Consider the following 23619-nt stretch of genomic DNA (forward strand, 5'->3'; position numbering starts at 1 on the left):
TCCAAACTTACATTGTGACTCATTATATGGCTGTTGTATTCCAATAACAAGTATCAAGAGTGGGTGATATGGTGCTCTTAGTAATACCACACCATAAATACTGCTGTGCAACAAGGGTCTTAGATCTTGACACAAGGGGTTCACCCATGAGTGCACTCCCAGTCACTCTACAATCGACATTCTTGAACCTCATCCCCAAAGTCACTCTCTAAGCCCTTGTACACACGGTTGGACATTCCGACGGAAAATGTCCGATTGGACCGTGTTGTCGGATAATCCGACTGTGTGTGGGCTCCATCGGACTGTTTCCTTCGGAATATCCGACCGACAAAGTTTTAGAGCTGGGATATAAAACTTTCCGACAACATGATCCGATCGGACTTTGTCCGATTGTGTGTAGAGAATTCCGATCGGACAAAGTGCCACGCATGCTCAGATCAAATTCCTAGACCAAAGCTATTGGCTACTAGCCTGAACGTAGTCCCATCGTAACGAAATAACGTCATCACGTTACTTACGATCGGATTTTCCGACAACTTTGTCCAACCGTGTGTATGCAACACAAGTTTCTGACAAAATCCGTCTGACAAAATCTGACGGATTTTGTTGTAGGAATGTCCGACCGTGTGTACAAGGGCTAAGCATAGGCTAAAAGACCAGACACTGGGTCGATTGGACAAGACAAACCAGAGGCAACAGTAACCCCTTACAAGTCTGTTATGTATGTGCCCAAAATTTGTTGATGGTGCATTCTTTATTACAGTTTTGTCTGCCCCAATATTGTATGCTTACTTTTCTTTATAGTATACCTGTGCGGCACCAATTAGTTTCCGGGATTGAAAGAAAAACGCAGCGTTGGCTACAATTTGCTAAATCTATAATATACAAATACACAAGTTATAGACTGACTATGACTATGCATTGACTAGACTAGTATTGTCACATTGAGTAGGCATGTTCTCCTCCATACCCAAGTGTGCAAAATGGAACAGTAGGGGAATGATAGAAAGGTAGGAATATGCTGCTGTGGATGGAAGTAAGAGTCCCATATCCCCAAACAACCTCAACCTCAACTCTGTTTATTTTCTTTCTTCCCTTTTCTGGCCATTCACATGTCTTCTCAGTGTCCTCTTCCTCTTTTCTTTAACATTGGTGGTGGGCCGTTCTCAACTCTGCAGATATTATGACATCAGCACTATTATCTGACGTTTTGTACTGTAATCCCAGGCTGCTTTAATGGTGAACCCCCAGAAGGAGAGTCCCTGACAGTCCGGGCTCATAGGAACGGGTTGAACGATGCTGGCAATTATTCAAACTGGAAGGGGAGCACTGCCTGGCAAGGGAGCAGAGGACAGTGAAGCTGTCAACAACATAAAATCAACATAGAATCCTGCTTTAACACCAACAACCTAATGTTGCCATCCATTCATTTGAGGAAACCATCAATTTAATATTATGATTCAATTTTTTAAAATTTTAATAACTTTTGTCCGTATCCCATCAAAGATAAGTGATTAGATGGATTGGATTTTAAATCCATTTTAAATCTTAAATAATCACTATCATATTTGTTTACTTTTTAAATGACCACTGAAAACAATCAGATTGATGCAGGCAAACTTAAGCGGTGTGCGAAATCCCAGAAATCCCAGCTCAAAGTCATTTAAAAAAAAAATCCCTTTATTTTCATAATTAGACTTATTTACCTTGGTGCTACTGCACCCTTGAAAATCAATCTTTACTTAAAATAACGAATTATCACTTTTGGTGTTGGCATTGTCCATGGAACACCTCATCACCCATCTAAAGCAAATATTTTATTATTTTTTTAATTATCTGTTGCTGGCTAAATGGAAGATTCAAAGAACCTCAAATATCTCTCGGCTTAGGAACATTAAAAAAGGATTTTCATCATCTGCCTCTCTGCCTCAGCCAAGGTTTGTAGTCCTTCAAAGGTGAAAATCCATGAGGATTCACTGAGGTTAAAGAAAGATTTTTTTAATTTTAATTTCTTCTCAAGTACCATTTATATTTCCTTCATATAGGCAGCCTGTGTGCCTGACCAAGCTAATTCCAAGGTTCAAAGTCCATTCTGCTTTGATGTGAGGCTTCTGTTGCCGAAACCTATAGCAAGCATTGCAGTAATATGCATGGTCCACTTACACTGCCCAGGCCCTTTTACCCTTCCCAAGTCATCTAATCAATGAAAAATATACCTATAAAAAAAAAAAATAAGGGTTTACGCTTACCTCGCCTCCATTTTTCACCCTCAGCTCCTTGGCGAGGATGATGTCACACACCCTCCAGCTAGATCCTGGAGAATACAGAGATACTGTAATTTTGTTATGCTCTTGCAATGGACTGGAGTGTCTCCTTGTGAAATTTGGAATGCTCTGCATTCTCGAGAATTTTCCTAGAAGGATGGTCATATCGCACTCAACAATGTGGAAGATGTTTGAAAGGTGAGAATAATAGTAAGTTTTTTACCTATTCAAAGTAGGTGATTTGTAAAGGCAGAGGGGGTGGAAGAAGGCAATTTGAGTGGACCCTGCATTTTAGAATTTTGTGTTTTTACAATATTCATTTTAGTTCATAGTCCAAAGTTAGAAATTTAGAAAAAGTTGTTATTGTGAAAAAAATATATTGTGTGTGTTTGTGTGTGTGTGTGTATATATATATATATATATATATATATATATATATATATATATATATATATATATATATATATTCACGCTAGAAGTGAAAAAGTATGTGAAAAAATATATACCGTATTTTTCCGTGTATAAGACGCTACTTTATCCTTAAATTGTTAGGCTGAAATTCGAGCAGCGTCTTATACACGGTCAGTCAGCCTGGGAGAGAGCCGCGCGGGTGCATAGATGGTGCGTAGCTTACGAACGGCTTCCTCCAATCACGAGCTGTATGCTAGTGACGTCAGCTGGAGGTAGAGGCGGAGGTGGAGAGTGCGCAGATGCGATCCCGTTCGACGTGGAGACTGCGCAGATGCAGAGAGCGGAGCGTTTTGAGCCCAAGATGTCACAGAATACCGGTAATAAAAGTAAGAGACTGTCCTATTCTTCAAAATTCAAACTCAGTGTAGTTAGCTATGCAAAAGAGCATGGGAATAGAGCTGCAGAGAGACAGTTTGGACCTCCCCCCACTGAGAGTATGATCAGACAGTGGAGAAAACAGGAAGAGCAACTCCTTAAGATGCCAAAAAAGAAGAAGGCCTTAAGGGGAAAACCAGCAAAATGGCCAAATTTGGAGCAGAGGCTTAAAACTTGGATTTTGGAGCAGCGCCAGAGTGGCTTATGTGTGTCAACCAAACTTATTCAATGTCAGGCAAGAATGTTTGCAGGCGAAATGAACATTGTTGATTTTACAGGAAAGGCAAAATGGTGCTTCAATTTCATGAGGAGAGAAGGGCTGGCCATGAGAACACGAACAAAGTTAGCTCAGAAAATGCCACCAGTTTACGAGGATAAAATCCAACAGTTTCACTCCTATGTCATAAAACTTCGGAAAAAATATGATTTTGAACCAAGTCAGATTGCAAACATGGATGAGGTCCCTCTCAATTTTGATGTGCCTTCCAACAGAACTGTTGATGTGAAAGGAATCAAAACAGTGCCAATAAAAACAAGTGGCCATGAAAAGACACACTATACTGCTGTGCTTTCATGCTGTGCAGATGGTACTAAACTGCCTCCTATGCTTATTTTCAAGAGGAAAACCTATCCTAAAGAGACCATACCACCTGGCATTATTGTGCAAGTTCAAGAGAAGGGATGGATGAATGAAGACATTATGGCCATTTGGTTTGCAAAGGTTTGGTCCAGAAGACCTGGAGGGCTCTTAAAGAAGCCAGCTCTGCTTGTCTTTGATCAATTCCGAGCACATTTAACAGAAAAGACTAAAAGGGTTGCATCAGATTTGCGAACACACCTAGCAGTTATTCCTGGTGGACTTACAGGTCAGCTACAGCCACTAGATGTTTCAATCAACAAGCCATTTAAGGTCCTGATGAGAGAAGAATGGAGCAGATGGATGCAAAAAGCAGGTGATAACTTGACCCCGGCAGGAAGAGTGAAAAAACCAACCATTACCGAGGTCTGCAATTGGGTCCTAAACTCATGGCATGGCGTCAAACAAGAGGTGATTGTGAAGTCCTTCAAGAAATGTGGAATCAGCAATGAAATGGACGGAACTGAGGATGATCTCACATATTTAGACAGTGACTCAGAAGACAGCAGTGATGCAAAAGAAGTTGAAGAAATTCTGTCTGGAACTAGTGATGAAGAAGATGCAACAGAGGTTGAATAAAGTGATATGATGCATAATATACTGGTATGTAAACTTTAATTACTAAATAAAACTGTGTTCTGTTTTACCTGTTTAAAATATGGATTTCTTAATTCTGGGTTGCAAAAGTGGGGGGCGTCTTATACATGGGGGCGTCTTATACACGGAAAAATACGGTAATAAAATTTGCAGCTGCTGTACACAAGGTGCTACTCACTTGACAAAATAGCAAATGAATAAATTACAGAGCTCACAATAGTGCAAAATAATCAGATGAATGAGTGAAATTTAACAAATTGATAAATAATAAGTAAATGTCCATATAGTGGTGAGTAAAGTGCTCCAATCAATAAAGTGCAGTAGTGCTCCAAAATTCGAGGTGCGCCACACCCTTCCTGTGTCCCCACTCACCGGAAGGGATGGACTCCTAACTTTTCAGTCTAGGGGTCGTTCAGTCTTGGATTGTTGGCAAGGCATGGCAAATTCACATCAGGATGCACAGAAGATCTCCCATAATCATGACAGTCATGTAGATAATAATACCCAAACTGAGATAAAATAAGGGGACTGATAGGAAAATACTGATTGGTAAGATTTTTTTTGCGAAAAGTTAATAGGGTACTTACAGAATGTAGGTTAAAATCATGCATGTATTAGCAAGAAATTGTAATGTAGAGTGGGAGAATTATTGTTTTATCTCTGGAGTTGATCCCCTTTTTAACGCATGCCAATACTCTGTTTGCTTTGTTAGCAGCAGCTTGGCATTGCATGCCATTGCTGAGCCTATCATCTACTAGGATCCCCAGGTCCTTTTCCATCCTAGATTCCCCCAGAGGTTCTCCCCCCAGTGAATAGATTGCATTCATATTTTTGCCACCCAAATGCATTATTTTACATTTTTCTACATTGAACCTAATTTGCCATGTAGTTGCCCACCCCATTAATTTGTTTGGATCTTTTTGCAAAGTTTTCACATTCTGCAGAGAAGTTATTGCCCTGCTCAGCTTAGTATCGTCCGCAAATACAGAGATTGAACTGTTTACCCCATCCCCCAGGTCGTTTATGAACAAATTAAACAGGATTGGACCTGGCACAGAACCCTGGGGGACCCTACTACCCACCCCTGACCATTCCGGGTACTCCCCATTTATCACCACCCTCTGAACTCGCCATTTTAGCCAGTTTTCAATCCATGTACTCACCCTATGGTCCATGCCAACGGACCTTATTTTGTACAGTAAACGTTTATGGGGAACTGTGTCAAATGCTTTTGCAAAATCCATATTAAACATATAATACTATAATTCATATAATATTAAACATATTATACTTACCTGTTCTGTGCAATAGCTTTGCCCAGATCAGCCCCAAGCCTCCTCTTCTGGGTTCCACCGCCGGCACTTTTGGCTCCTCCTCTCTTCCGAGTGCCCCCATAGCAAACTGCTTGCTATAGGGCCACTCATGTTGGCTCAATCCCAAGCTGGGCTGTCTGCATCTATTGACGCAGACAGTGCAACATGGCTCCTCCTCAAAGAATTTGATTGACAGCAGCAGGAGCCAATGACTCCCACTGCTGCCTCCATGTCTTTGTGAGGAGGGAGAGAGAGAACAACGCTGTTGTTCTCAGGAGATCAGACTCAGGTAAGTATTTAAGGAGGGCTGTGCAGGAGCTGATTATTGAATGTTTTTTACCCTAATGTAGAAAACCTTCTGACTTTACAACCACTTTAATGTGCTAAGGCTTATATGAGATTTCAATGATTGCGTTTAGATCTATTTTAAGACCATCACGTATATGTTAACTAATCGTAATCGTAAGCAATTAAAATGGATAACATATTTAAGGCCCCTTTCACACTGACGTTCCGTTCAGGCCCGCCTGTCAGTTTTTCAGGCGGACCTGAACGGGTGCTCCATAGAGCTCTATGGAGCGTCGGATGTCAGCGGTGACATGTCCGCTGACATCCGACCCGCTCCGATCCGAAAAAGTGTAACGGAGGAAAAAGCTATTTTTCCATCCGTCATCGGATCGGGTGACGACGGGCACTGCGGTCCGTCGTCATCTGATCTCCCATAGGGGAGTGCGGCGCTATGACAGGTCTGTCCCTGCGCAGTGTGCAGAGACGGACCTGTCATCTCCCTGCTCAGCGGAGATCGATGGAGTGATCCCCGCTGAGCAAACGGATATCCACGGGGCGGATCAGAACTGATCCGCCCCGTGTGAAAGGACCCTAAATCTTTTTTCTGCCAGACATATAAAAGAGAAGGGTTATATGATGTTACTGCAGTCATATTTCAGATCACTAGCTCTCTGGCACACAGTACATGTCATTTTCATCCTATTATTCAATACATGGATATTGTGATGGGTGACATTAGGTGTTCAGCAGAACTCGCCATTTTCCTGCTACATTTAGCTTGACAGGTTTCTGCGGGAGCTGACCTTGTGTGCTTATCAACCCTACATTAATAAAATGTGTTCTTGGTAACATTGTGACATGTGGAATAAATGAACAGTAAACTGCAAATATTATCTAATCCATTACAATATTAAACCTGTACAGAATGTCTTTAAAAGGATACAAAATGGGCTTGCAGCAGAGCCATTACTGATTATCCTTAATCTGCTTGCCACATATTACGAGGTGGGAAGAAATCTATTTATAAACGTATTTACTATATTTACTTCTAGCTATGCTCTTTTTATGTGCATGTTGCTAAAAGGAACTGGTTTTAGGAGGTACCAATTCATACACCGAGGCTGCCTATTTTTCTGCCACAGCCCAAATGGCATGATGATTAATGACTTAAGCCCTCTTTCTGAGATTTGGTGTTTACAAGTTAAAAACTTTATTTTTTTTCTACAAAATTACTTAGAACCCCCAAACATTATACTTTTTTTTCTAACACCCTAGAGCAGTGATGGTGAACCTTGGCACCCCAGATGTTTTGGAACTACATTTCCCATGATGCTCAACTACACTGCACAATGCATGAGCATCATGGGAAATGTAGTTCCAAAACACCTGGAGTGCCAAGGTTCACCATCACTGCCCTAGAGAATAAAATGGCGGTCATTGTAATACTTTTTGTCACACCGTATTTGTGCAGCGGTCTTACAAGCGCACTTTTTTTTTGAAAAAATACACTTTTTTGAATTAAAAAAATAAGATAAAAATAAAGTTAGCCCAATTTTTTTTATAATGTGAAAGATAATGTTACTCCGAATAAACCCAACATGCCACGCTTCAAAATTGCGCCCACTTGAGGAATGGCGACAAACTTTTACCCTTAAAAATTTCCATAGGTGATGTTTAAAAAAAATCTACAGATTGCATGTAGGGCATCTAGGACTAGAATTATTGCTCTCGCTCTAACGATTGTGGCAATACCTCACATGTATGGTTTGACCACCGTTTTCTTATGCGGGCGCTACTCACGTATATGTTCACTTCTGTGCGCGAGCTCTTTGGGATGGGGCACTTTAGAAAAAAAAAAAATGTGTCACTTTTATTCCTATTACAAACAATGTAAATAGAAAAAAAGCATGACAGGACCTCTTAAATATGAGATCTGGGGTCAAAAAAGTCCTCAGATCTCATATTTGGACTAAAATGCAATAGAAAACAAAATAAAAAATGTTGTCATTTGGAAAAATGATATTGAAAAAATGGCCTTTTAAGACGTGTGGGTGGAAGTGATGTTTTGATGTCGCTTCCGCCCTGCAGTGTCATGGAGATGGGTGGGGCCCATCTTCCCCTCATCTGTCTCCATACCCAGCCACGGACAGGTCCCAATCACCTCCGCTGCTGCCCAGGGCTCCGGTAAGCAGCGGAGGGTGCAGGAGAGCGGTGGGAGGGGGTGGCACCTCTCCCACCACCAATAACGGTGATCTTGCGGAAAATCCGCCACAAAGACCACCATTATCGTAAACATGACTGGCTCCTGAGGAGATGGATACCTCGGTTGTGGCAGCAGCTGCTGCCGTTACCGAGATATCCCTCTTCAAAGTGTATATGTAACGTATATGTACAGGAGCCGGTCGGCAAGTGGTTAACTTGTAAACAACAAGTTTGAAAAATAGGCCCGGTCTTAAAGTGGTTAACACATTGTGCACAATAAAATTTGTATTCCCTAATAAACTATTTGTTCAAATTCTTACCCCAGTTTACAGATTTCAATGCTGCTGACTCCTGCTCTCTCAGTGCTTCTTCCCTGAACTTCCGGTCTTTACAGGAAACAGGTACAGCAGACAGTGCAGTCTCCAGTCAGTCTGCTAGCTTGGAGAAAGAAGGAGAGAGGAAAGACTGAATGAAAAAAAAAAAAAGGTCCCAAGACAGTGAAGTGTTCATGGATTTTTTTTCCCTGGGTTGAAGCAGTGTAGTGATAACGAACTGACTTATATCTTTCCTGTCTAGACTCCTCCTCTCAATCCCCTGGCAGCTAATATCAACCAATCCACACCTGGATAATTTAGATGACCCTAGACTTGAAGATCTTCTTTCAGTGTAACAACCACCATTCTTAAGGCCCGTACACACGATCAGACTTTTTGACAACAAACATGCAAATTAGCTGTTTTGGAGCAACATCCGACTGTGTGTACGCTCCATCGGACAAACTTTTTCCGTTTTCATTTGACTTTTGTTGGCTGTGCGAACGGACAAACTTTTTGACAACATAAGTCCGATGGAGCAAAGTCCAATCGCGTTTACGCAAAACCATCGGACTTTTGTACAAGGTACAAACACACATGTTCAGAACCAATGCAAAAGATCAGATAACAATACAGAAGTTGACCAAAGGTGGCGCTGGAGTAATTGAACGTCCTCTTTTGAAGTGTCCTCAGTACGTTCGTGTTTGTTGCCTAAAAAGTCAGATCGTGTGTATGCAATACAAACTTGTGGACTACGCCCTTTGTACAAAAGTCCACGGGAAAGTTTGTACAAAGTCCGATCGTGTGTGTGAGGCTTAAGACATCTTTGGAATGGAATTTATGGACAAACGAGGGCAGAACAGAATAATCGCTATTGTCTGTATTGCTACTCTGTTCATTAATTGTCAAGAGTACCTTGAGAATCAACAGAGCTGGTATAAAAGGTACACTAATAGACATTTCCGGGGTATTGAAAAGGCAACTGTCACCATTGCCAGAGGCTCAGAGGCCTGGAAGACTGAAAGGGGTAGATGGGCATTCTGACAGGAGGCCATCAGCTTCACAACTGGGTAGCCCCAGCACTTGAATATTTGAATCAAGTATTGATGGTGGACCATTCTTTTGGATCTGTAAAATTTGTGATTCAGATGATCCACTAACACATCCTGTGAGTTATTTGGCTGACAGTTCTATGATCTGAGAGATAATGTTCTCCACTTCTGTTTATAGAGTCAGACTGAGTATGCCTACCTGTCTGGTCACATATGAATCTGTGATGGAATTGTCCATACACATTTAGACCTTGCAACCTTTCAAGAGATGTTCAAAAGACTTTAGGGCCATGAAGGTTGCCCTTACCTGCTGGAGGTTGAACAATGTCTCTGATGGATGACTTTCCACAAGATTTTAGAGTGCATCTGTATGAGTTTGTGCCCATCCAAAAAAGAGCAATTGTAAGGTCAGGTCTCACAATTGGCATTCCATTTCATGCCAAAGGTGCTTAGTAGGGTTGAGGTCAAAGTTCTCTGCAGGCCACTCAAGTTCCTCAATGCCAAACTTCTAAAAAACACATCTTCATAGAGTTGGCTTTGCGCACAGCCATGCTGAAACATAAAAGGGCCTTTCCGCAATCTGTTGCCACAAGGCTGGAAGCACACATTTGTCCAAAATATATTAGTAGCTGTAGCAATAGTACCCTTCGCTAGAAACACCTAAACTCGTTGGAAGGGAATCCACATATAAATGACCATATACAGTGCCTTGAAAAAGTATTCATACTCCTTTAAAATTTTCCACATTTTGTCATGTTACAACCAAAACGTAAATGTATTTTATTGGGATTTTATGTGATAGACCAACACAAAGTGGCACATAATTGTGAAGTGGAAGGAAAATGATAAATGTTTTTTCACATTTTTACAAACAAATATGTGAAAAGTGTGGCATGCATTTGTATTCAGCCCCCCCTGAGTCGATGTAGAACCATCTTTCGCTGCAATTATAGCTGCAAGTCTTTTTGGGGATGTCTCTACCAGCTTTGCACATATAGAGAGTGACATTTTTGCCCATTCTTCTTTGCAAAATAGCTCAAGCTCTGTTAGATTGGATGGAGAGCGTCTGTGAATAGCAATTTTCAGGTCTTGCCACAGATTCTCAATTGGATGTAGGTCTGGACTTTGACTGGGCCATTCTAATACATGAATATGCTTTGATCTAAACCATTCCATTGTAGCTCTGGCTGTATTTTTTAGGGTCGTTGCCCTGCTGGAAGGTGAACCTCTGCCCCAGTCTCAAGTCTTTTGCAGACTATAACAACTTTTCTTCTAAGATTGCCCTGTATTTGGCTGCATCCATCTTCCCATCAACTCTGACCAGCTTCCCTGTCCTTGCTGAAGAAAAGCATCCTCACAACAGGATGCTGCCACCACCATGTTTCACAGTGGGGATGGTGTGTTCAGGGTGATGTGCAGTGTTGTTTTCCGGCACACATAGTGTTTTCCTTTTAGGTCAAAAAAGTTACATTTTGGTCTTGTCTGACCAGAGCACCTTCCTCCACATGTTTGCTGTGTTCCCCACATGGCTTCTCGCAAATTGCACACAGGACTTCTTATGGCTTTCTTTCAACAATGGCTTTCTTCTTGCTGCTCTTCCATAAAGGCCAAATTTGTTGAAAAAAAACAACTAAAAGTTGTCCTGTGGACAGATTCTCCCACCTGAGCTGTGGATCTCTGCAGCTCCTCCAGAGTTACCATGGGCCTCTTGGCTGCTTTTCTGATTAATGATCTCCTTGTCTGGCCTGTCAGTTTAGGTGGATGGCCATGTCTTGGTAGGTTTGCAGTTGTGCCATACTCTTTCCATTTTTGGATATTGGATTGAACAGAGCTCCGTGAGATGTTCAAAGCTTGGGATATTTTTTTAATCTAACCCTGCTTTAAACTTCTCCACAACTTTATCCCTGACCTGTCTGGTTCCTCTGCCTTCATGATGCTGTTTGTTCAATAATGTTCTCTAACAAATCTGAGGGCTTTGCAGAACAGCTGTATTTATACTGAGATTAAATTACACACAGGTGGACTCTTTTTGCTAATTACAAGACTTCTGAAGGCAATTGGTTCCACTAGATTTTAGTTAGGGGTATCAGAGTAAAGGGGGATGAATACAAATGCACGCCACACATATTTATTTGTAAAAAATTTGGAAAATCATTTGTCATTTTCCTTCCACTTCACAATTATGTGCCACTTTGTGTTGATCTATCACATAAAATCCCAAATAATTCAACCAAAAACATAAATGTAACATGACAAAATGTGGAAAATTTCAAGGGGTATAAATACTTTTTCAAGGCACTGTAGTAATGTGATGGTCAGGTGATTGCATATTTTTGGCCATATAGTGAATTTTTTGGATAGTGCTATCGCAGGGATATGCAATTAGCGGACCTCCAGCTGTTGCAAAACTACAAGTCCCACCATGCCTCTGCCTCTGGGTGTCATGCTTGTGGCTGTCAGAGTCTTGCTATGCCTCATGGGACTTGTAGTTCTGCAACAGCTGGAGGTCCGCTAATTGCATATGCCTGCTCTATCGCATAGAAACAGGTTGGCCCGTTCGAACTGAGCATTACAAACTATGCAAACCTTTAATTGAGTTATCCCATGGGCCATGTATGTAATTCTCCTGTTGTACTTGAATATAGCAGTCTGTTAATGTATAGAAATGATGGCGTGGCTGTTTACTGACTGAATTCAGAAACATACGATGAATAGAGCGATTAACTATTTCATAACCAGACCATCTCTGCTCCTTGCCGCAGCTGCAGTTCTCTTCATCGTCTTTGTGTATTGAAATGTGATGTTGAAATGTTGCATTTAGGAGCTGAGAGAGAAGAATGAAGCTTCAAGATCTCAAGGTCTTTTCTTTTATTTCATTCCTGGCTGTAGAACAAAACCCCCTGGCAGCGCATATTCTAAGCCCCTGGCACCTGTTTACACTACAGCGGGAGATGAATAGATAAGTAACTTAACTCCTGAAGTGCATAATGCACCTCAGCTGCCAAATTCCCATGACGTCTTCATCCTCTCAACGCTTGTCACTAAAGGGTTTTTATTAAAATAACACTGCTAATTCAAAGGATACCAATACAAAGTAAAAAAAAAAAAAAAAGTGGGAGTGTTTTTGTTTTTTTTTTGCCATTTTCTATTTTTTTTTTTTTGCATTACAAAGAGAGATGAATGGTCTACTGTGCGGATGTTGGAGGCCATATTGGAGCCCTGAAAGAACCCATGTCTAAGTTATGGCCTGTCTAGGGTTGCCACCTCATCCCTTTAAACCCAAACACATATTAATTACACAGGTTCTAAGGCTAATTAAGGTGGTAATTAAACTCACTTGGTGTCTTATCTGCATTAAATTAGCCTCAGAACCTGTAGAATTTATGTGTTCAGGTTTAAAGGGATGAGGTGGCAACTCTAGTCCTTTCCATGGCAAGCTGGAGAGGCACTAATAGCTCCAGCTAAGATCAATGTAAGTATATATGTGCCAACTTGCAAATTCAATAAAAACAATAAAAAAAAAAAAGTATATATGTGTCCAGGGCTGCTGTTAGAAATCATGGGGCCCCATACAGCCTACCTGACAGGGGCCCCCTTCCCCTGTCCGAAAGTGACTGAGGACATAGGTTTATCAGTCCCTATCTCTGTAGCCTCAGCTACACAGATGAATGAATAGGATGCACTCCTTCCTGCTCATTCACAAGCTCAAGCATAGTGGGATTACTGGGAGCAGGGCGGTACCTCCAGAGGCAGGGAGCGAGCTTACATTCACCCCAGGGCTGAGTCCATGACTATAATGGGAAGTAGAACAGAATTTAGGCGCCAGTCACTTTAGGTATTTTTCAATGCTTTAATGAGAACTTGAGAGAAGTAGTAGGAGAGAGGGTTAGCGGAAGTTTCAGATACCCTTTTAGCAGGTCATTTATAGACTCCTTGAATCCAAAGGCAAAACAGCTTTCTTTTATAAGATCTCGGATACCTGGATAGGTCTCTCATGCAGACCTATCAACCAGTAGGATGTCTGGACAAGCTTCTCTCACGGACTTAGCAGCCAGTAGAACTCCTGGATAAGTCTCTCTCACAGACGTAGAAGCCAGTAGAACTCCTGGATAAATCTCTCTCGCATACTTAGCAGCCAGTAGAACTCCTGGATAAGTCTCTCTCGCAGACTTAGCAGCCAGTAGAACTCCTGTATAAGTCTCTCTCGCAGACTTAGCAGCCAGTAGAACTCTTGGATAAGTCTCTCTCGCAGACTTAGCAGCCAGTAGAACTCTTGGATAAGTCTCTCTCGCAGACTTAGCAGCCAGTAGAACTCCTGGATAAGTCTCTCTCGCAGACTTAGCAGCCAGTAGAACTCCTGGGCAGTGATGGACGAACTTCCGACGGGACGTTTCGCGAACGCGAAACGCGAACGGACACAAACGTTCGCCGCGGGCTCCATTGACTTCAATGGGAGGCGAATTTCGCAAACCTTTAGGTCGAATTTGCGGCCACGGGGTAATTATTAGGGGGTAGCACGTAGTCCCACCACCTGGACAATAGCATAATACATGTATGAGGTGAATTTGGGATCGATAACTACAAGCATTTTTTTTTTATTTGGGAAATTGTTCTGACAATTCAGGACTATGGAGCTAATGAAGGCAATGGAGGAGAGGGAAGGTCAGGGACCAGGGTAGGCAAACAAGAGGGTGCAGGAGATACAGAGCACTGACAGCAGCACCGTAATACAGAGCACTGACATCAGCACCGTGACATACAGCGCTGACAGCAGCTCCGTGACATACAGCGCTGACAGCAGCTCCGTGACATACAGCGCTGACAGCAGCTCCGTGACATACAGCGCTGACAGCAGCTCCGTGACATACAGCGCTGACAGCAGCTCCGTGACATACAGCGCTGACAGCAGCACCGTGACATACAGCGCTGACAGCAGCTCCGTGACATACAGCGCTGACAGCAGCTCCGTGACATACAGCGCTGACAGCAGCTCCGTGACATACAGCACTGACAGCAGCTCCGTGACATACAGCGCTGACAGCAGCTCCGTGACATACAGCGCTGACAGCAGCACCGTGACATACAGCGCTGACAGCAGCTCCGTGACATACAGCGCTGACAGCAGCTCCGTGACATACAGCGCTGACAGCAGCTCCGTGACATACAGCGCTGACAGCAGCTCCGTGACATACAGCGCTGACAGCAGCTCCGTGACATACAGCGCTGACAGCAGCTCCGTGACATACAGCGCTGACAGCAGCTCCGTGACATACAGCGCTGACAGCAGCTCCGTGACATACAGCGCTGACAGCAGCTCCGTGACATACAGCGCTGACAGCAGCTCCGTGACATACAGCGCTGACAGCAGCACCGTAAGCAGCCCCAGGAGGAAGTCAGCACAGCACAGGGATGGTGTGATCCCCTCATAATAAGAACCCCCAGGAGGAAGTCAGCACAGCACAGGGATGGTGGGAGCCCCTCATAATAAGAACACCCAGGAGGAAGTCAGCACAGCACAGGGATGGTGGGAACCCCTCATAATAAGCAGCCCCAGTAGAAATATGACACCGCTCAACCTCTTCAAAGAGGAGGGTAGGGGCATATAGTACGGTGTGCTTTTTTGGGTCAGGGAAGTGAGCCAAATGAATTAAGAAGGTCTGTGTGCTTGATTCCAAAAATTGTTTATAGACATATACATGGTCTACTGATCACATGTGTTGAATTCCTCCGAGATCCATGCCTCATTCATTTTTAGAAATGTGAGGTAGTTAACACTGTGGTGAGCTAGGCGAGTACGCTTATCGGTCACAATCCCCCCTGCTGCGCTGAACGTCCTTTCGGACAGGACACTGGATGAGGGGCAAGCCAACAGTTCGATTGCAAATTGGGCAAGCTCTGGCCAGAGGTCAAGCCTGCCCACCCAGTAGTCTAGGGGTTCATCACTCCTCAGAGCGTCCACATCGGCCGTTAACCCAATGTAGTCGGACACCTGACGGTCTAGGCGTTCCCTGATGCTGGATCCGGATGACACCTGTCGATGGGTCGGCTGAAAGAATGACCTCATATCCGAAGTCACCAACACATCTTCAAACCGGCCTCTTCTTGCAGGCGCTGTTGGATTGGTACCCGCAAATCCTTCTCTGGGAGTGGGAATTGCTCCTCTGCCAGCGCACGCAAAAGCAGAATGCAGCATTTCTCGAAGCAAGGCCTGGAAGTGCTGCATTCTGACAGCCCTCTGCGACGGCGGTAACATTTCCGCCATTTTGTGTTTGTACCGGGGGTCTAAGTACGTTGCCACCCAGTACTGGTCCTTGACCCTCATGCTTTTTATACGGGGGTCCCTATTAAAACACTGGAGCATGAAGGCCCCCATTTGCACTAAAGTGGAAGCGGTGTGGTGGCCTGGCTCCTGCTCATCATCCAGGATAATGTCGTCCTCTTCATTCTCCTCTCCCCATCCTCGCACAACAGGGATCCCAGAAAGGTTTAAAGCATGCTCTTCTTGCTCCTGCTCATCCGCCCCGGCACCATCCTCCTCTGACTCCTCATCAGACTCCTGTTGTTGACTTGTCTCAGATAGAGTAGCCCCCCCTGGGAATTCATCCAGCATTGCGACTTCCTCATCTTCCCGCTCCTGCTCCTCCACAGCCTGATCAATGACACGACGCAATGCACGCTCCAGAAAGAAGGCATAAGGTACCATGTCACTGATGGCGCCATGGCTGCGACTGACCAGTTTGGTGATCTCCTCAAATGGCCGCAGAAGTCTGCATGTGTCGCGCATGAGCAGCCACTGGCGCGGTGAAAAAAAACCCAGCTCCCCAGAACCGTTTCTTTCGCAGAGTTCATACAGGTAGACGTTAACTGCACGTTTCTGCTGGAGCAGCCTATCAAGCATATAGAAGGTTGAGTTCCATCGCGTCGGGCAATCGCAAATAAGACGTCTGACCGGCAGATGGTGTCGCCGCTGAATGTCAGCAAGGCGAGCCATGGCCGTGTAAGATCTTCTGAAATGGGCCGAGATTTTCCTTGCCTGCCGCAAGATGTCCTGGACCCCAGGGTATTTGACAAGGAATCGCTGCACGACCAAGTTTAAGACGTGTGCCATGCACGGCACGTGCGTGATTTTGCCCTGTTTCAATGCGCTAAGCAGATTGGCACCGTTGTCACACACCACTTTACCAACTGTCAAATTGAGCGGTGTTAGCCACTCATCTGCCTGTGAACGCAAAGCTGAAAGGAGTGCCGGGCCAGTGTGGCTCTTTGCTTCCAGGCACAACAGACGCAGCACGGCATGGCAACGTCTCACCTGGCATGTGGAATAGGTTCTGGGGAGCTTGGGCGGTGCAGTGGAAGAGACGCTAGCAGCGGAAAAGGAGGAGGCAGCTGAGGAGGAGAGGGAGGAGGATGGAGTAGGAGGAGGAGAAGAAGAGTCAGGCCTGCATGCAATCCGTGGCGGTAAAACCAAATCTACACGGGTGCCACGGGTTACATGCTTGACGGCCGTCAGAAGGTTCACCCAGTGGGCAGTAAAACTGATATACCTTCCCTGCCCGTGTTTGCTAGACCACGTGTCTGTGGTCAGATGTATCTTGGCACCGACACTGTGTGCCAGAGATACATTCACTTGCCGCTGAACATGGCCATATAGCTCTGGGATGCCCTTCTCTGAGAAATACTTCCTTCCTGGGACCTTCCATTGTGGTGTTCCAATGGCCACAAATTTGCGAAAGGCCTCCGAGTCCACCAGTTTATATGGCAGTAGTTGGCGGGCTATGAGTTCTGACAAGCCAGCCGCCAACCGTTGGGCAAGAGGGTTATCCGGCGTCATCATTTTTTTACGCTCAAACATTAGGCCCACGGAAGCCTGCCTTTTTGCAGAAAAATGTGAGCTTGGCGTGATGGAAGGTGGAGTGGAGGACAATTGTGAGGAGAGAGGAGAAGGAGAAGTAGAAGACGAGGCTGGACGGTGAGAGCCTGCAGTGTGGCTTTGTGTGTTCCGTTGCTCCCACTGGGCTCGGTGATGGCTGCTCATGTGCCTTCTTAAGGCGGTCGTCCCTAGGTGAGTATTGGGCTTACCGCGACTAACGCGTTGACTGCAAAGATTGCAGATGGCAACGCTATTGTCAGCAGCGGACACGTTAAAAAAAGCCCACACTGCGGAGCCATGTGCCGGTGTCCTGGGAGCGCCAGATGTGACCGTACATGGTCGATGACTCGCTCCTGATACATTTGCAGTCTGCTTTGTCCCTGCTGTGCAATGTAAGTCATTGCTGCTTCTCCTCCCTATCTGCTGGTCCATATCTCCCTCTGAACTCCCCTCCTCTTCCTCTCTTGTGGGCACCCACGTGACATCACTAGACACGTCATCATCAACGTCACCTTCCCCACCGCTATAAGTAGAGTAGGCAGCAACACCGGGGACCAACCTCCTCCTTGGGCTGATCTGGGTACTGGCGTCAGACTGCTGAGTAGCGCTTGTTGCTACCTCCTCTTCCTGATCCAATACCAAGAGTGGCTGCGCATCAGAAATGTCCTCTTGATATGGATCGGAAAATAATTCCAGTGACTCAAGCGGAAGGTATGTGGTGGTGGTGGTGGTGGTCGTGTTGTTGGTGGTAGTGTCTTTGGGGGTGCACATAGCAGAGAGTGAAGAAGAGGGTGCAGATCGAGAGGATGAGGAGGGTGCAGAAGAGTAAGGCTGAGCGAGCCACTCAACCAAGTCTGGTGCATCCTTTAAAGTAATTGAACGCACCTTCTGCAACTTCCCACTTTGGCTCAAGCCTGTTGCTCCTGCCCTACCCCTACCACCCCTGCGGAAGGGCCTGCCTCTTCCTCTGCATGTCATTTTTTAAATGACCCTGTGACAAAACTCTTAGTCCCTATACCGCTGAAGGACTGCTGCAGTATAGGTGAGCGGTCAGCAGTGGTGCACGTCAACCCTATCTATTGTGGACCTATAGCGGTCCTTACAGAACAGCAGACTGTACCGCACTCAAGCCTATGTACCGTAGCACCCTATACCAAGTTACCAGTCCTTATAAGAACTTTTGTGGACCAAGCAGGTTGTGTATTAGTGTTTAGCAGACTGTACGTCAGTCCCTATACCGCTGAAGGACTGCTGCAGTATAGGGCAGCGGTCAGCAGTAGTGCACGGCAACCCTATGTATTGTGGACCGATAGCGGTCCTTACAGAACAGCAGACTGTAACGCACTCAGGCCTATGTACCGTAGCACCCTATACCAAGTTACCAGTCCTTATAAGAACTTTTGTGGACCAAGCAGGTTGTGTGTTAGTGATTAGCAGACTGTACGTCAGTCCCTATACCAATGAAGGACTGCTGCAGTATAGGGCAGCGGTCAGCAGTAGTGCACGGCAACCCTATGTATTGTGGACCGATAGCGGTCCTTACAGAACAGCAGACTGTAACGCACTCAGGCCTATGTACCGTAGCACCCTATACCAAGTTACCAGTCCTTATAAGAACTTTTGTGGACCAAGCAGGTTGTGTGTTAGTGATTAGCAGACTGTACGTCAGTCCCTATACCAATGAAGGACTGCTGCAGTATAGGGCAGCGGTCAGCAGTAGTGCACGGCAACCCTATGTATTGTGGACCGATAGCGGTCCTTACAGAACAGCAGACTGTACTGCACTCAGGCCTATGTACCGTAGCACCCTATACCAAGTTACCAGTCCTTATAAAAACTTTTGTGGACCAAGCAGGTTGTGTGTTAGTGTTTAGCAGACTGTGCGTCAGTCCCTATACCGCTGAAGGACTGCTGCAGTATAGGGCAGCGGTCAGCAGTAGTGCACGGCAACCCTATGTATTGTGGACCGATAGCGGTCCTTACAGAACAGCAGACTGTAACGCACTCAGGCCTATGTACCGTAGCACCCTATACCAAGTTACCAGTCCTTATAAGAACTTTTGTGGACCAAGCAGGTTGTGTGTTAGTGATTAGCAGACTGTACGTCAGTCCCTATACCGCTGAAGGACTGCTGCAGTATAGGTGAGCGGTCAGCAGTGGTGCACGTCAACCCTATCTATTGTGGACCGATAGCGGTCCTTACAGAACAGCAGACTGTACCGCACTCAAGCCTATGTACCGTAGCACCCTATACCAAGTTACCAGTCCTTATAAGAACTTTTGTGGACCAAGCAGGTTGTGTATTAGTGTTTAGCAGACTGTACGTCAGTCCCTATACCGCTGAAGGACTGCTGCAGTATAGGGCAGCGGTCAGCAGTAGTGCACGGCAACCCTATGTATTGTGGACCGATAGCGGTCCTTACAGAACAGCAGACTGTAACGCACTCAGGCCTATGTACCGTAGCACCCTATACCAAGTTACCAGTCCTTATAAGAACTTTTGTGGACCAAGCAGGTTGTGTGTTAGTGATTAGCAGACTGTACGTCAGTCCCTATACCAATGAAGGACTGCTGCAGTATAGGGCAGCGGTCAGCAGTAGTGCACGGCAACCCTATGTATTGTGGACCGATAGCGGTCCTTACAGAACAGCAGACTGTAACGCACTCAGGCCTATGTACCGTAGCACCCTATACCAAGTTACCAGTCCTTATAAGAACTTTTGTGGACCAAGCAGGTTGTGTGTTAGTGATTAGCAGACTGTACGTCAGTCCCTATACCAATGAAGGACTGCTGCAGTATAGGGCAGCGGTCAGCAGTAGTGCACGGCAACCCTATGTATTGTGGACCGATAGCGGTCCTTACAGAACAGCAGACTGTACTGCACTCAGGCCTATGTACCGTAGCACCCTATACCAAGTTACCAGTCCTTATAAAAACTTTTGTGGACCAAGCAGGTTGTGTGTTAGTGTTTAGCAGACTGTGCGTCAGTCCCTATACCGCTGAAGGACTGCTGCAGTATAGGGCAGCGGTCAGCAGTAGTGCACGGCAACCCTATGTATTGTGGACCGATAGCGGTCCTTACAGAACAGCAGACTGTAACGCACTCAGGCCTATGTACCGTAGCACCCTATACCAAGTTACCAGTCCTTATAAGAACTTTTGTGGACCAAGCAGGTTGTGTGTTAGTGATTAGCAGACTGTACGTCAGTCCCTATACCAATGAAGGACTGCTGCAGTATAGGGCAGCGGTCAGCAGTAGTGCACGGCAACCCTATGTATTGTGGACCGATAGCGGTCCTTACAGAACAGCAGACTGTACTGCACTCAGGCCTATGTACCGTAGCACCCTATACCAAGTTACCAGTCCTTATAAAAACTTTTGTGGACCAAGCAGGTTGTGTGTTAGTGTTTAGCAGACTGTGCGTCAGTCCCTATACCGCTGAAGGACTGCTGCAGTATAGGGCAGCGGTCAGCAGTAGTGCACGGCAACCCTATGTATTGTGGACCGATAGCGGTCCTTACAGAACAGCAGACTGTAACGCACTCAGGCCTATGTACCGTAGCACCCTATACCAAGTTACCAGTCCTTATAAGAACTTTTGTGGACCAAGCAGGTTGTGTGTTAGTGATTAGCAGACTGTACGTCAGTCCCTATACCAATGAAGGACTGCTGCAGTATAGGGCAGCGGTCAGCAGTAGTGCACGGCAACCCTATGTATTGTGGACCGATAGCGGTCCTTACAGAACAGCAGACTGTAACGCACTCAGGCCTATGTACCGTAGCACCCTATACCAAGTTACCAGTCCTTATAAGAACTTTTGTGGACCAAGCAGGTTGTGTGTTAGTGATTAGCAGACTGTACGTCAGTCCCTATACCAATGAAGGACTGCTGCAGTATAGGGCAGCGGTCAGCAGTAGTGCACGGCAACCCTATGTATTGTGGACCGATAGCGGTCCTTACAGAACAGCAGACTGTACTGCACTCAGGCCTATGTACCGTAGCACCCTATACCAAGTTACCAGTCCTTATAAAAACTTTTGTGGACCAAGCAGGTTGTGTGTTAGTGTTTAGCAGACTGTGCGTCAGTCCCTATACCGCTGAAGGACTGCTGCAGTATAGGGCAGCGGTCAGCAGTGGTGCACGTCAACCCTATCTATTGTGGACCGATAGCGGTCCTTACAGAACAGCAGACTGTACCGCACTCAAGCCTATGTACCGTAGCACCCTATACCAAGTTACCAGTCCTTATAAGAACTTTTGTGGACCAAGCAGGTTGTGTATTAGTGTTTAGCAGACTGTACGTCAGTCCCTATACCGCTGAAGGACTGCTGCAGTATAGGGCAGCGGTCAGCAGTAGTGCACGGCAACCCTATGTATTGTGGACCGATAGCGGTCCTTACAGAACAGCAGACTGTAACGCACTCAGGCCTATGTACCGTAGCACCCTATACCAAGTTACCAGTCCTTATAAGAACTTTTGTGGACCAAGCAGGTTGTGTGTTAGTGATTAGCAGACTGTACGTCAGTCCCTATACCAATGAAGGACTGCTGCAGTATAGGGCAGCGGTCAGCAGTAGTGCACGGCAACCCTATGTATTGTGGACCGATAGCGGTCCTTACAGAACAGCAGACTGTACTGCACTCAGGCCTATGTACCGTAGCACCCTATACCAAGTTACCAGTCCTTATAAAAACTTTTGTGGACCAAGCAGGTTGTGTGTTAGTGTTTAGCAGACTGTGCGTCAGTCCCTATACCGCTGAAGGACTGCTGCAGTATAGGGCAGCGGTCAGCAGTAGTGCACGGCAACCCTATGTATTGTGGACCGATAGCGGTCCTTACAGAACAGCAGACTGTAACGCACTCAGGCCTATGTACCGTAGCACCCTATACCAAGTTACCAGTCCTTATAAGAACTTTTGTGGACCAAGCAGGTTGTGTGTTAGTGATTAGCAGACTGTACGTCAGTCCCTATACCAATGAAGGACTGCTGCAGTATAGGGCAGCGGTCAGCAGTAGTGCACGGCAACCCTATGTATTGTGGACCGATAGCGGTCCTTACAGAACAGCAGACTGTAACGCACTCAGGCCTATGTACCGTAGCACCCTATACCAAGTTACCAGTCCTTATAAGAACTTTTGTGGACCAAGCAGGTTGTGTGTTAGTGATTAGCAGACTGTACGTCAGTCCCTATACCAATGAAGGACTGCTGCAGTATAGGGCAGCGGTCAGCAGTAGTGCACGGCAACCCTATGTATTGTGGACCGATAGCGGTCCTTACAGAACAGCAGACTGTACTGCACTCAGGCCTATGTACCGTAGCACCCTATACCAAGTTACCAGTCCTTATAAAAACTTTTGTGGACCAAGCAGGTTGTGTGTTAGTGTTTAGCAGACTGTGCGTCAGTCCCTATACCGCTGAAGGACTGCTGCAGTATAGGGCAGCGGTCAGCAGTAGTGCACGGCAACCCTATGTATTGTGGACCGATAGCGGTCCTTACAGAACAGCAGACTGTAACGCACTCAGGCCTATGTACCGTAGCACCCTATACCAAGTTACCAGTCCTTATAAGAACTTTTGTGGACCAAGCAGGTTGTGTGTTAGTGATTAGCAGACTGTACGTCAGTCCCTATACCAATGAAGGACTGCTGCAGTATAGGGCAGCGGTCAGCAGTAGTGCACGGCAACCCTATGTATTGTGGACCGATAGCGGTCCTTACAGAACAGCAGACTGTACTGCACTCAGGCCTATGTACCGTAGCACCCTATACCAAGTTACCAGTCCTTATAAGAACTTTTGTGGACCAAGCAGGTTGTGTGTTAGTGATTAGCAGACTGTACGTCAGTCCCTATACCAATGAAGGACTGCTGCAGTATAGGGCAGCGGTCAGCAGTAGTGCACGGCAACCCTATGTATTGTGGACCGATAGCGGTCCTTACAGAACAGCAGACTGTACTGCACTCAGGCCTATGTACCGTAGCACCCTATACCAAGTTACCAGTCCTTATAAGAACTTTTGTGGACCAAGCAGGTTGTGTATTAGTGTTTAGCAGACTGTGCGTCAGTCCCTATACCGCTGAAGGACTGCTGCAGTATAGGGCAGCGGTCAGCAGTAGTGCACGGCAACCCTATGTATTGTGGACCGATAGCGGTCCTTACAGAACAGCAGACTGTACCGCACCCAAGCCTATGTACCGTAGCACCCTAGACAGACCAAGTTACCAGTCCTGAT

This window comes from Lithobates pipiens, unplaced genomic scaffold (genome assembly GCF_037356315.1).
Source record: "Lithobates pipiens isolate NorthernLeopardFrog02 unplaced genomic scaffold, aLitPip1_a1.2 Scaffold_22, whole genome shotgun sequence".
NCBI classification, from domain to species: Eukaryota; Metazoa; Chordata; class Amphibia; order Anura; family Ranidae; genus Lithobates; species Lithobates pipiens.